The following is a 10,811-nucleotide window of genomic DNA, read 5'->3' as shown; positions in this document are numbered from 1 at the left end:
CTGAGTTACTTGGCGGGAAATTGGGTTCCCTCCCCCTTCCTTTATAAACTGAGTGTCTGGAATTAGTAAAATTGAGCCTTGATCAGAACTTGTTGTCCTGGCTCCATTCTTTTCTTCCGCCCCGTCTAGATTCCTCTCTTTTCAGCCTGAACTGCCATTTTCAGTTGAACCGTTCGTGTTGTGGACTGAGTGGTTGAGGGAGGGTATGGGGGACTTTTTGGGTAGCACTGGAAATATAAATGAAGAAAATACCTAATAAAAACAAAACAAAAAAATGCAATAAAACTTAAGCCAAAAAAAAAAAGTCAATCAAAGACTATAGAATTTATAAAGGCATGACAATCTGGCTTGCCTACTTCATATAAAATTATTATAGATTTAAAAGTTTGTTTTTTCCTTTGCATCTTAATAATTGTAAAGGTTTAGCTTCTAGTGAGTTTGTAATAACTGGAAAATTTTGCCTCTAGGTATGGCTAAATATAGGTCTACATTATGTAAAAAATTTTTTATCATTTCTGCTTCCATACAAGAAGCCAAGAGTTTGAATCTTTCAGTGTATATTGTTTTCTAAGTAGAAAGTATTTTATTAGCTAATGCCTCTCAAGAAAAGTTTACTTAAATTCTTAGCTGTCATTAAGCTAGCCCTAAGCAGAGCTGCTTTATTCTTACTGTAAACATTTATCCGGTTCCTGTTAATCCTTTTGAAGTCATTCCTTTGTTTCATATCAGGTAACTTCTAAGTATTTTGCCTGCTGTGACTTCCTACCCCCTTTATTTTCTGCATTCTTTGGCTCTGGCTGACTGCTATGGGGCGGGGCCTTTGGGCACTTGGCTTTCCCTGGGCATGGTGATTCGAGAAGCCGCCAAAAATCAGGTAGCGAACTCAGGGGAGGGCCTTGCTTGCCATTGCCTCATGAGACTCTGCCAGTCCCCCGCCAGGGTAGCTGTATTTTTACCCACTAAGACTTGGGGTGGGGGGGTTGGGGAGAGGGAGGGCTCCTCTGCCAGTGCCAGGGCCACGGAGCTGCTGCTTGACATTGCAGGGGCGCACTGTCAAAGTCGGTGGTGGAAGCATCAGGCACAAACGGGCCCCGTTCTGCTTAGCGCACAAACACCTTTCCTTGGGGGAGGTGGCTGCGGTGGTGGTGGTGGCGGCGGCCACTGAAGGAGGCGCCAAAAAAGGCACGCACCACCTCTGCTTCAGAGATGTGGGGTTCAACAGCGGTTAAAATCCAGGTTCCTTTTCAGAGTGGCTCCGCTCGCCATGGTGGCAAGTGGCCAAAGTTGGGCCCAAGATCGCGGAGCTGCGACAAGGCAGGTGGACAGGGCCGAGGTATCACTCACCTCAAAGCACAGTTTCAAAAATCTATTAAAACTACTGTGGTGCTAATAAAGAATTGTAAGATATGTTTGTGTATTTTGTAAAACCTATAACAAAAATTGTATCTTAGGAACCTGAAAAAGTGTCTGTTCTTGTTCCAAACAGCATTTAATTTGGTTATTACAGAATATTAATAATTGATCTGTTGCATACCATCATTTTAAATAAGACTGACAATCAATATCCCAAAGATAAGTTAAAAATTGTTTTTATGCATGCTTCAGTATCTTCTATGAATTCATGCTGCATGCATCCCAATTATTGTGTTTAAAAACAACCCCTCTATGAGAAATAAGTAGATGTGAATCACATGCTTATTCTTTTGAGCTTCCCCATGCTTCAGCACAGATAATTTAGTTGTGTGCTGTGGATGGTGTTTTAAAATGCTGAACAATCAAACCTTAATTTGTATATTAATAGTCAATATTATATCTCAGAGCTCACAATTGCTTAAGATTGTTCATTCCTCAGATGTTATTAATTCTCAAATTTGTGATTGCTTATGCCTATACAAATCATAAGAAAAAATGCTGTCCTTTTCAGAAGGCCGTTTTTAGACATTTAATAAATTGTTCTGTATTGCCTGGACATCTTAAAGCAATGCCATGCTAGATTTATATCTCAGGCAATCTATAGGTCCTACATATAAGATAGATTGGATATATAATCTCGTTGTTTATATATTCAAAACAGTTATGGTTTAAGATAATATTTTAATATTCTTGGAAATTGTGCATGTCAATTTCTTTGCTATTAATGTCCTCAGTTACTACTTGTTTCCACATAATAGTGTTAATTCTTGAGGACTTATACTTAATAAATTGCTACAAATAAATGCTCTTATTTCTAAGTTAATAAATAATAAATTATGCACATGTGACTATTAATAACTTTTCAAGCTTTCTAGTTACAACCGTTCTTTAAGACAAACAATTGAAAGTGCAATCAGTCACTGCCAATGTTACATGATTGCTAACTATAACAGTCAAGTATTTGAGATATTTTGTCAACAAATTATTAATTCTAAAGGACAAGGTATTATAGAACTTTAAAACTCTAGATTCTTAAAAGACAAAGAAGGGGGAAAATATATCCCCGTGCATATTATTTAGTGCATTCCTGTGCACATTATTTAAATCATACTTTTATTTTAGAATTTTGAAATTTGGATGTCAAAGAACTTAATAAATGTCTTATCTTACTTTAAAAGGATCTACTTATTGACATATGTCTTAATCCTGAACAGCTACCTTATTAGGAAAGGGAAAAACGTAGGTTCTCTCCACAAAACACTGCAGAAGCATGATGGTTAATTCGTGTGACAAGCTGGCAGGTGAGTTGGCTCAGTGCCCTGACTGAAGTGACAAGGAAGCTAAATTGGGTACATGTTTTCGACCCATCCTTGCTTGCCATTTTTCTAGTTTGAACTAGTGAAGCTGCCTTGCTTCAAGCTTTTTAACTTTATGGCAAAAATAACATCAGAGACTGTATATTCTGACTTAGAAAGATTAGTCATATAATAGAGTCATAATGATTTTTCTCTTTTCTTCAATGTGACCAGTTATTCTAACTCAATCTTAGATTGGTCTAGTAATAATTCTAATATTAGAGATTCCCATTGAAGATAGCTAAAATTCTTAATTACCTAGCAAGGTTAATTTGGAGCTCAACCTCCACTTCCAGAGAATCTCTGGCCTTTCTGCTAATTCTCAAAGCCAGCTCCCCCACACCAGGAGGCCAGAGCCTGAGCTTGGTCGTTGCTAATTTGCAACTGAATGGAGTATCTTGACTTCTTCAAAGAAGCTTTTATACTGTTGCTTTTCACTGTCCCACCTTTGTTTTTTCAAGCAGGTCAGTTAACACCGTTCAGTCTGACTGCAGCAGGAGTAAAATCTTGCTTCCAACAATGCAGGTGGCAGCTATTATTATTGTCCATCAAGAAGCATTCTAGTACATATTGTGGCTTTGGTCTGAATTGGGAGTATGGTGTGCTATGAGGGCCTGACAGTCAGTGACGGGCAACCAGATCATGGAATCATACCAATCCAAGACAGAGGTTCATGCTTAAAGGCCGTGGCTGTTGATAATACAACACAGAGCCATGTTTGTGTGAAATATAACACAAACTAGCTGTGCGTAGCCTCCAGGACGGAATTGGATGGTTCGGGAGGATCTGAGATCCTAAGACAGGCAGGGATGCCAGCCACCATAACTCCCAAGCAGGACTTTAGAGCAAAAATAAATTTTATGCCTGAGTCCAGTTTTGTTTAATATTATTTAAAGGCGGGAAATGTTACCTCCTTCCAGCCTAGCTAGGCTGGCTCAGACCATCCACCACTGAGGTGGAGCCACCTGCTGTGCTGCTTTTCATCCCTCTCCTTTGATATGCCACTACCTGCTACCTGCCTGAGGCCTAAAGGTTCTGCAAGATCTTCTGGAGTTAACACCAAACTGTGATTTTTGCGGGTTCCTACTAAAAGGCTGATCTGACAACTTCAAAGGAACTTTGCGTGACTGGGAATGGGCCTCCCCTCTTCTTTATAAAGTGTGTTCGCCAACATTAAAGTTGAACCTTGATCAGAATATTGTCTTGGTTCCATTTCTCTCTCTACCCGCCTATATTCCCTCTTTTATTTCAGTTCCAAGGTGCATCCCAGGCTCAAACCCAGACATGAGAGCCGCAGGCTGGCCCCAACAGAGAAGGGTAGAGTAAGGGGGAAGTACAGTCAGGATACATTGTATGCAAAAAGAACTCATTTCAATAAAAAGGAAAAAATTAAATAAAATGTTATATGTGGTAATATTACAAGCTACTGAGTTTCTGAGTGCATCTTGGAACCTAAATAAAGGGTGCATGTTACCTGTAAGTGAAAAATATCCAAATACCATGGAAAAGTCCTTTTCTACTACCAAACTTTCCTTAATCTCCTGTTGTTTCCAAGACAGCTTAACAGAGTTTACAGCACATAGAGTCAGCACATAAGGAATGAGTTAGCAATTCTACAACCAAATGTTCTTACCCACAGTGACCAGATTGTTATAATTCTCCAACATCACATCCATGTACAAAGCCCTCTGAGTAGAGTCCAGGCATTCCCACTCCTCCTGGGAGAAGTCCACAGCCACATCCCAGAATTTCAATAGACCCTGAAATAGAAAAAAGTACAGATTTGCCATGTGATTCAGAGACAGTGTTTTTCTGGATACAAGGAGACATGAGAAATTACGGACCTAGATGAGCAGCGACAATAATTCAAAAGGTTGATTTCTAACATAGTTACACTCCATAATAAATGTTCTAACTCTGACAACAGGATGACACAATAGTCTAAAAAGCATGTCTATGAAACAAGACATACATTAAATGTCTGGACACAGTTATCTATCTTGTATGGATACTTTGTTTATGTCCATCCCACAGGATCACCGTGCACATGATTCACAAGGAAAATTCATCATGAGCAAATGTGGTTTTAAATTCTGTACTTGTATATAGTACTAATATAGATCAAAACTTTATTTTTTTATTGGATATTTTATTTATTTACATTTCAAATGTTATCCCCTTTCCCAAATCCTCCCCTTCAGAAGTCCCCTAATCCACCCCCTCCTCCTGCTTCTATGAGCGTATGCCCACCCCACTCCTACCTCCCAACCCTCAAATTCCCCCTACACTGGGGCATTGAGCCTTCATGGGACCAAGGGCCTCTTCTCCCATTGATGCCTGACAAGGCCATCCTCTGCTACATATGCAACTGGAACCATGTGTACTCCTTGGCTGGTGGTTTAGACCTTGAGAGCTCTGGTTGGTTGATATTGCTGTTCTTCATATGGGGTTGCAAACCCTTCAGCCCCTTCAGTCCTTTCTCTAACTCCTCCATTGAGGACCTCGTGATCAGTTCAATGGTTGGCTGCCAGCATCTGCCTCTGTATATGTCAGGCTGTGGCAGAGTCAGAAGACAGCTATATCAGGCTCCTGATAAAAACTTTATTAACAATCAAATACATACAAATTACGGAATGTAGTGAATACCCTTCAGGGTATGGATGGGTGAGTACTTACTGAATAGAAAGAACACCAACAGAATATGAACCAACCCTCAGTATCAACAGATGGAATGACATGAAAATAAAGTTTGTCTATTAAAGGAAACAATCAGCAGGGCACACAGACACCCACCGAATGGGAGAAAATCTGTACCAGTGAAGCTCTGGATAGGGGTTTATATCGAGAATTTACCAAGAATTACAGACATTAAATACCAAGGAAATAAAACTGCCCATTAGCAAATGGATAAAGAGCCTGAACAATCACCTTTGAAGCACAGAAAGATATTTGGCCAATATGTATTGCAAAAAGTGTCATGATCCCTAAAATGCCATCAGAGATATGGAAATTCCAACTACTTTGAAATAAATAGTCCCTCATCCCAGGGAGAAGGGCTGCCATCAACCAGTCTAACAACAAATATTAGAGAGGATGTGGCAATAAAGGAAGAAATCTTATTCACAGTTTGTGTGTATATGTATGTGAGTATGTGTATATGTTTGTATGTGTGTTCCTGCAAATTATTCCAACCATTATAGAAATAAGCTTGGGAATTACTAAAAAATTGAAGACAGAACTAACATATAACCCAGCTCCTTCATTCCTGGCCATATTTTGAGGGAACACCATACCCCACTTCAGACATATTCATATACCATGTTTTGTTTGTTTTTTGCTCTTTATTTACCAGAGCAAAGTATTGGAATCAACCTAATTGTCTATTAACACATTAGTGTATAGTGAAAATGGTATACATATAAAATGTAATACTATTCAGTTGAGGAGACAAATGCCATAAAATTTTGCAGAAAAATAGATGGGCTTAGAATGTGTAATAGTAAGTGAGATCATAGATTGTCAGAAAGAAGAAACTGCATTTCCCACTCACAGGCAGAATCTAGCCAATAGTATATGCAAATGGAAGTAAAGTACTTGTGGGCACAATAGAACATGGAGAAAAGAGAATAACACCATTTATAAAAAGGATATTTTCACAACTGCAAAATAATATTTTTAGTTCTAATTTTGTTACAAGTTTTTATTGGGGGAGTATTGGATGTTGTTATGGTTTGTATGCTTGGCCCAGGGAGTGGCACTAGCAGAAAGAGTGGCCCTGTTGGAGTAGGTGTGTCATTGTGGGTATGGGCTTTAAGACCCTTATTCTAGTTGCCAGGGAGTCAGTAATCTGTTAGCAGCCTTCAGATGAAGATGTGGAACTCTCACCTCTGCCTGGATCATGCCATGCCCAGACACTGCTATGCTCCTGCCTTGATGATAATGGACTAAACCTCTGAATCTGTAAGTCAGCCCCAATTAAATGCTATTCTTTATAAGAGTTGCCTTGGTCATGGTGTCTGTTCCCAGCAGTAAAATCTTTATACAGTTATGTATCAGTTCATGAAGATATATTCAATAGTGAAAACATCAAATTACAATTGAGGTTTCAGAGTTTCTGTTCCCAATGACTATTATAATTGCAGAATGTGCATTAAGTTGTATAGTCTCTAGGGTGGTTAATTTCAGTATGTGAATTTCTTTTGTTGTTTGTTTGAACTTTTTTTCAATATATAATCAAGCGAAAGAATTTTCAGAAGCAGAAAATTAAATGCTTTCATTGTCTAAAAACATAACATTTCTAGAAAAATAATGGACATAACCACTAACATGGGACTTATTTCCTGGAAAATCAGGCATTTCCTGCTGTTTGTCTTCTTTTAAGTTAGTATTTTAATAAGGATGAATAGCTGGCTTCCTGACCTTTCATATAAAGGAGTCAAAAAGGAAAAGCAAAATATAAAGAATGCTGTTAAAGCATAACATCAAAAACATGAAAAGGACCCTGAAAGCAAAAGAACTCTACCAGGTGTCTGGTTAATGATACCAAAGCCAGGAGAGCATGGAATGACATTCAAGCTTGGACAGAAAAGCACCATCAACAATATGGCTGCACCAAGAAAAATACTCCCTCTCCACACGATCTTAGGATCACTGGTGAGTGGAACACAACATCTGTTCCAATCCAATCTTGCGGGACCTGAGACAGCAGAAGGGAAGCAGAAAACTGGCCTGACCAGGGGCACAAGTACCTTCTGGTTGGCGCCAGCACCGGGTCACCTCACCCTCACAGTCCACAGAGGACAACTCTCCACACTACATTAGGATCACTGACCAGAGAGCTTTATGGTCCTCAAAGGAGACACCACTTCCAGACACTGTAACACACCCAGGATCTTAGGACAACAGGATCCCAGGATAACAGGAGCTGGGCCACACTAGTATTTCAGGGTCTCAGAGGAAGCTTGACTGCCAAAAACCCTGACACACCCAGAATCTGAGGTTCACAGGACCCCACAATCAAAGGATCACAGAGAAAGCTAGACTCTGAGGAGTCCTGAATCACTGGGATTATAGGAAGGACAGGCTCCAATCAGATATATAGAGGGCAGCAAGCACTTGAGATAATCAGATGGCAGGAGGCAAGCGTAAGAACAGGAGCAACAGAAACCAAGGTTATTTGGCATCATCACAACCAAACTCTCCCACCTTAACAAGCCCTGGATACACCATCACACCAGAAAAACAAGACATGGATCTAACGTGACTTCTCATGATGATGATGGAGGACTTTAACAGGGAAATAAAGGAAAACACAGGTAAACAGCTAGAAGCCTTTAAAGAGGAAAAACAAAAATTCCTTAGAGAGTTACAGGAAAACACTACCAAAGAGGTGATGGATTTGAACAAAATTATCCAGGATCTAAAAATGGAAGTATAAACAATAAAGAAAACCCAAAGGGAGACAACTCTGGAGATAGAAGCCCTAGGAAAGAAATCAGGAACCATAAATGTGAGCATCAGCAACAGAATACAAGAGATGGGAGAGAAAATATCAAGTGCAGAAGATTCCATAGAGAACATGGACATAACAATGAAAGAAAATGAAAAATGCAAAAAGATCCTAACTCAAAACATCCAGGAAATCCAGGACACAATGAGAAGACCAAACCTACGGATAATAGGAGTAGATGAGAATGAAGAGATTCAACTTAAAGGGCCAGCAAATATCTTCAACAAAATTATAGAAGAAAACTTCACATAACTAAAGAAAGAGATGCACATGAACATACAAGACGCCTACAGAACTCCAAATAGACTGGACCAGAAAAGAAATTCCTCCCAACACATAAGAATCAGAACAAAAAGTGCACTAAATAAAGAGAGAATATTAAAAGCAGTAAGGGGAAAATGTCAAGTAACATATAAAGGCAGGCCTATGAGAATTACTCCAGACTCCTCACCAGAGACTATGAAAGCCAGAAGATCCTGGACAGATGTTAAACAGACACAAAGAGAACACAAATGCCAGCCCAGGCTACTATACCCAGCCAAACTTTCAATTACCATAGATGGAGAAACGAAATTATTCCATGAAAAACCCAAATTTACGCAATATCTTTCCACGAATCCAGCCCTTCAAAGGATAATAACGGGAAAACACCAATACAAGGATGGAAACTAGGCCCTAGAAAAAGCAAGAAAGTCATCCTTCAAGAAAACTAAGAGAAGACAGCCACAAGAACAGAATCCTAACTCTAACAAGAAAAATGACAGGAAGCAACAATTACTTTTCCTTAATATGTCTGAATATCAATGGACTCAATTCCCCAATAAAAAGACATAGAAAAACAGACTGGCTACACAAACAGGACCCAATATTTTTCTGCTTACAGGAAACCCACTTCAGGGAAAAAGAGAGACACTACCTCAGAGTGAAAGGCTGGAAAACAATTTTCCAAGCAATCGGTCGGAAGAAACAAGCTGGAGTAGCCATTCTAATATCGAATAAAATTGACTTCCAACCCAAAAACATCAAAAAAGACAAGGATGGCACTTCATACACATCAAAGGTAAAATTTTCCAAGAGGAACTCTCAATTCTGAATATCTATGATCCAAATGCAAGGGCAGCGACATTCATTAAAGAAACTTTAGTAAGCTCAAAGCACACATTGCACCTCACACAATAATAGTGGGAGACTTCAACACACCACTTTCATCAATGGACAGATCCTGGAAACAGAAACTAAACAGGGACACAGTGAAACTAACAGAAGTTATGAAACAAATGGACTTAACAGTTATCTACAGAACATTTTATCCTAAAATAAAAGGTTATACCTTCTTCTCAACCTGTCACGGGACCTTCTCCAAAATTGACCATATAATTGGTCACAAAACAGGCCTCAACAGATNACAAAAATATTGAAATTGTCCCATGCATCCTATCAGACCACCATGGACTAAGGCTGATCTTCAATAACAACATAAATAATGGAAAGCCAACATTCACGTGGAAACTGAATAACACTCTTCTCAATGATACCTTAGTCAAGGATGGAATAAAGAAAGAAATTAAAGACTTTTTAGAGTTTAATGAAAATGAAGCTACAACATACCCAAACCTGTGGGACACAATGAAAGCATTTCTAAGAGGGAAACTCATAGCTCTGAGTGCCTCCAAAAAGAAGCTAGAGAGAGCACACACTAGTAGCTTGACAACACAACTAAATGCTCTAGAAAAAAAGGAAGAAAATCCACATAAGAGGAGTAGATGGCAGGAAATAATCAAACCCAGGGTCGAAATCAACCAAGTGAAAACAAGAACTATTCAAAGAATTAACCAAATGAGGAGTTGGTTCTTTGAGAAAATCAACAAGATAGATAAACCCTTAGCCAGACTCACTAGAGGGCACAGGGACAACATCCTAATTAACAAAATCAGAAATGAAAAGGGAGCCATAACAACAGATCCCGAAGTAATCCAAAACACCATCAGATCCTTCTACAAAAGGCTATACTCAAAAAAACTGGAAAACCTGGAGGAAATGGATAAATTTGTAGACAGATACCAGATACCAAAGTTAAATCAGGATCAAGTTAATGATCTAAACAGTCCCATATCCCCTAAAGAAATAGAAGCAGCCATTAATAATCTCCCAGCGAAAAAAAGCCCAGAACCAGATGGGTTTAGTGCAGAGTTCTATCAGACCTTCAAAGAAGATCTAATTCCAGTTCTGCACAAACTGTTCCACAAAATAGAAATAGAAGGTACTTTACCCAACTCACTCTATGAAGCCACAATTACTCTGATACCTAAACCACAGAAAGATCCAACAAAGATAGAGAACTTCAAACCAATTTCCCTTATGAATATCGATGTAAAAATACTCAATAAAATTCTCGCTAACCGAATCCAAGAACACATTAAAGCAATCATCCATCCTGACCAAGTAGGTTTTATTCCAGGGATGCAGGGATGGATTAATTTACGGAAATCCATCAATGTAATCCATTATATAAACAAACTCAAAGACAAAAACCA

At 39.0% G+C, this 10,811-nt stretch overlaps 1 pseudogene; it reads right to left on the bottom strand.

Annotated features, from left to right (window-relative positions):
* Positions 1–10,811, bottom strand: part of LOC110283953 — a 33,661-nt pseudogene that overhangs the window by 9,370 nt on the left and 13,480 nt on the right.

This window comes from Mus caroli, chromosome 17, assembly GCF_900094665.2.
Source record: "Mus caroli chromosome 17, CAROLI_EIJ_v1.1, whole genome shotgun sequence".
NCBI lineage: Eukaryota > Metazoa > Chordata > Mammalia > Rodentia > Muridae > Mus > Mus caroli.
This window is presented reverse-complemented; position numbering and strand designations above follow the sequence as displayed.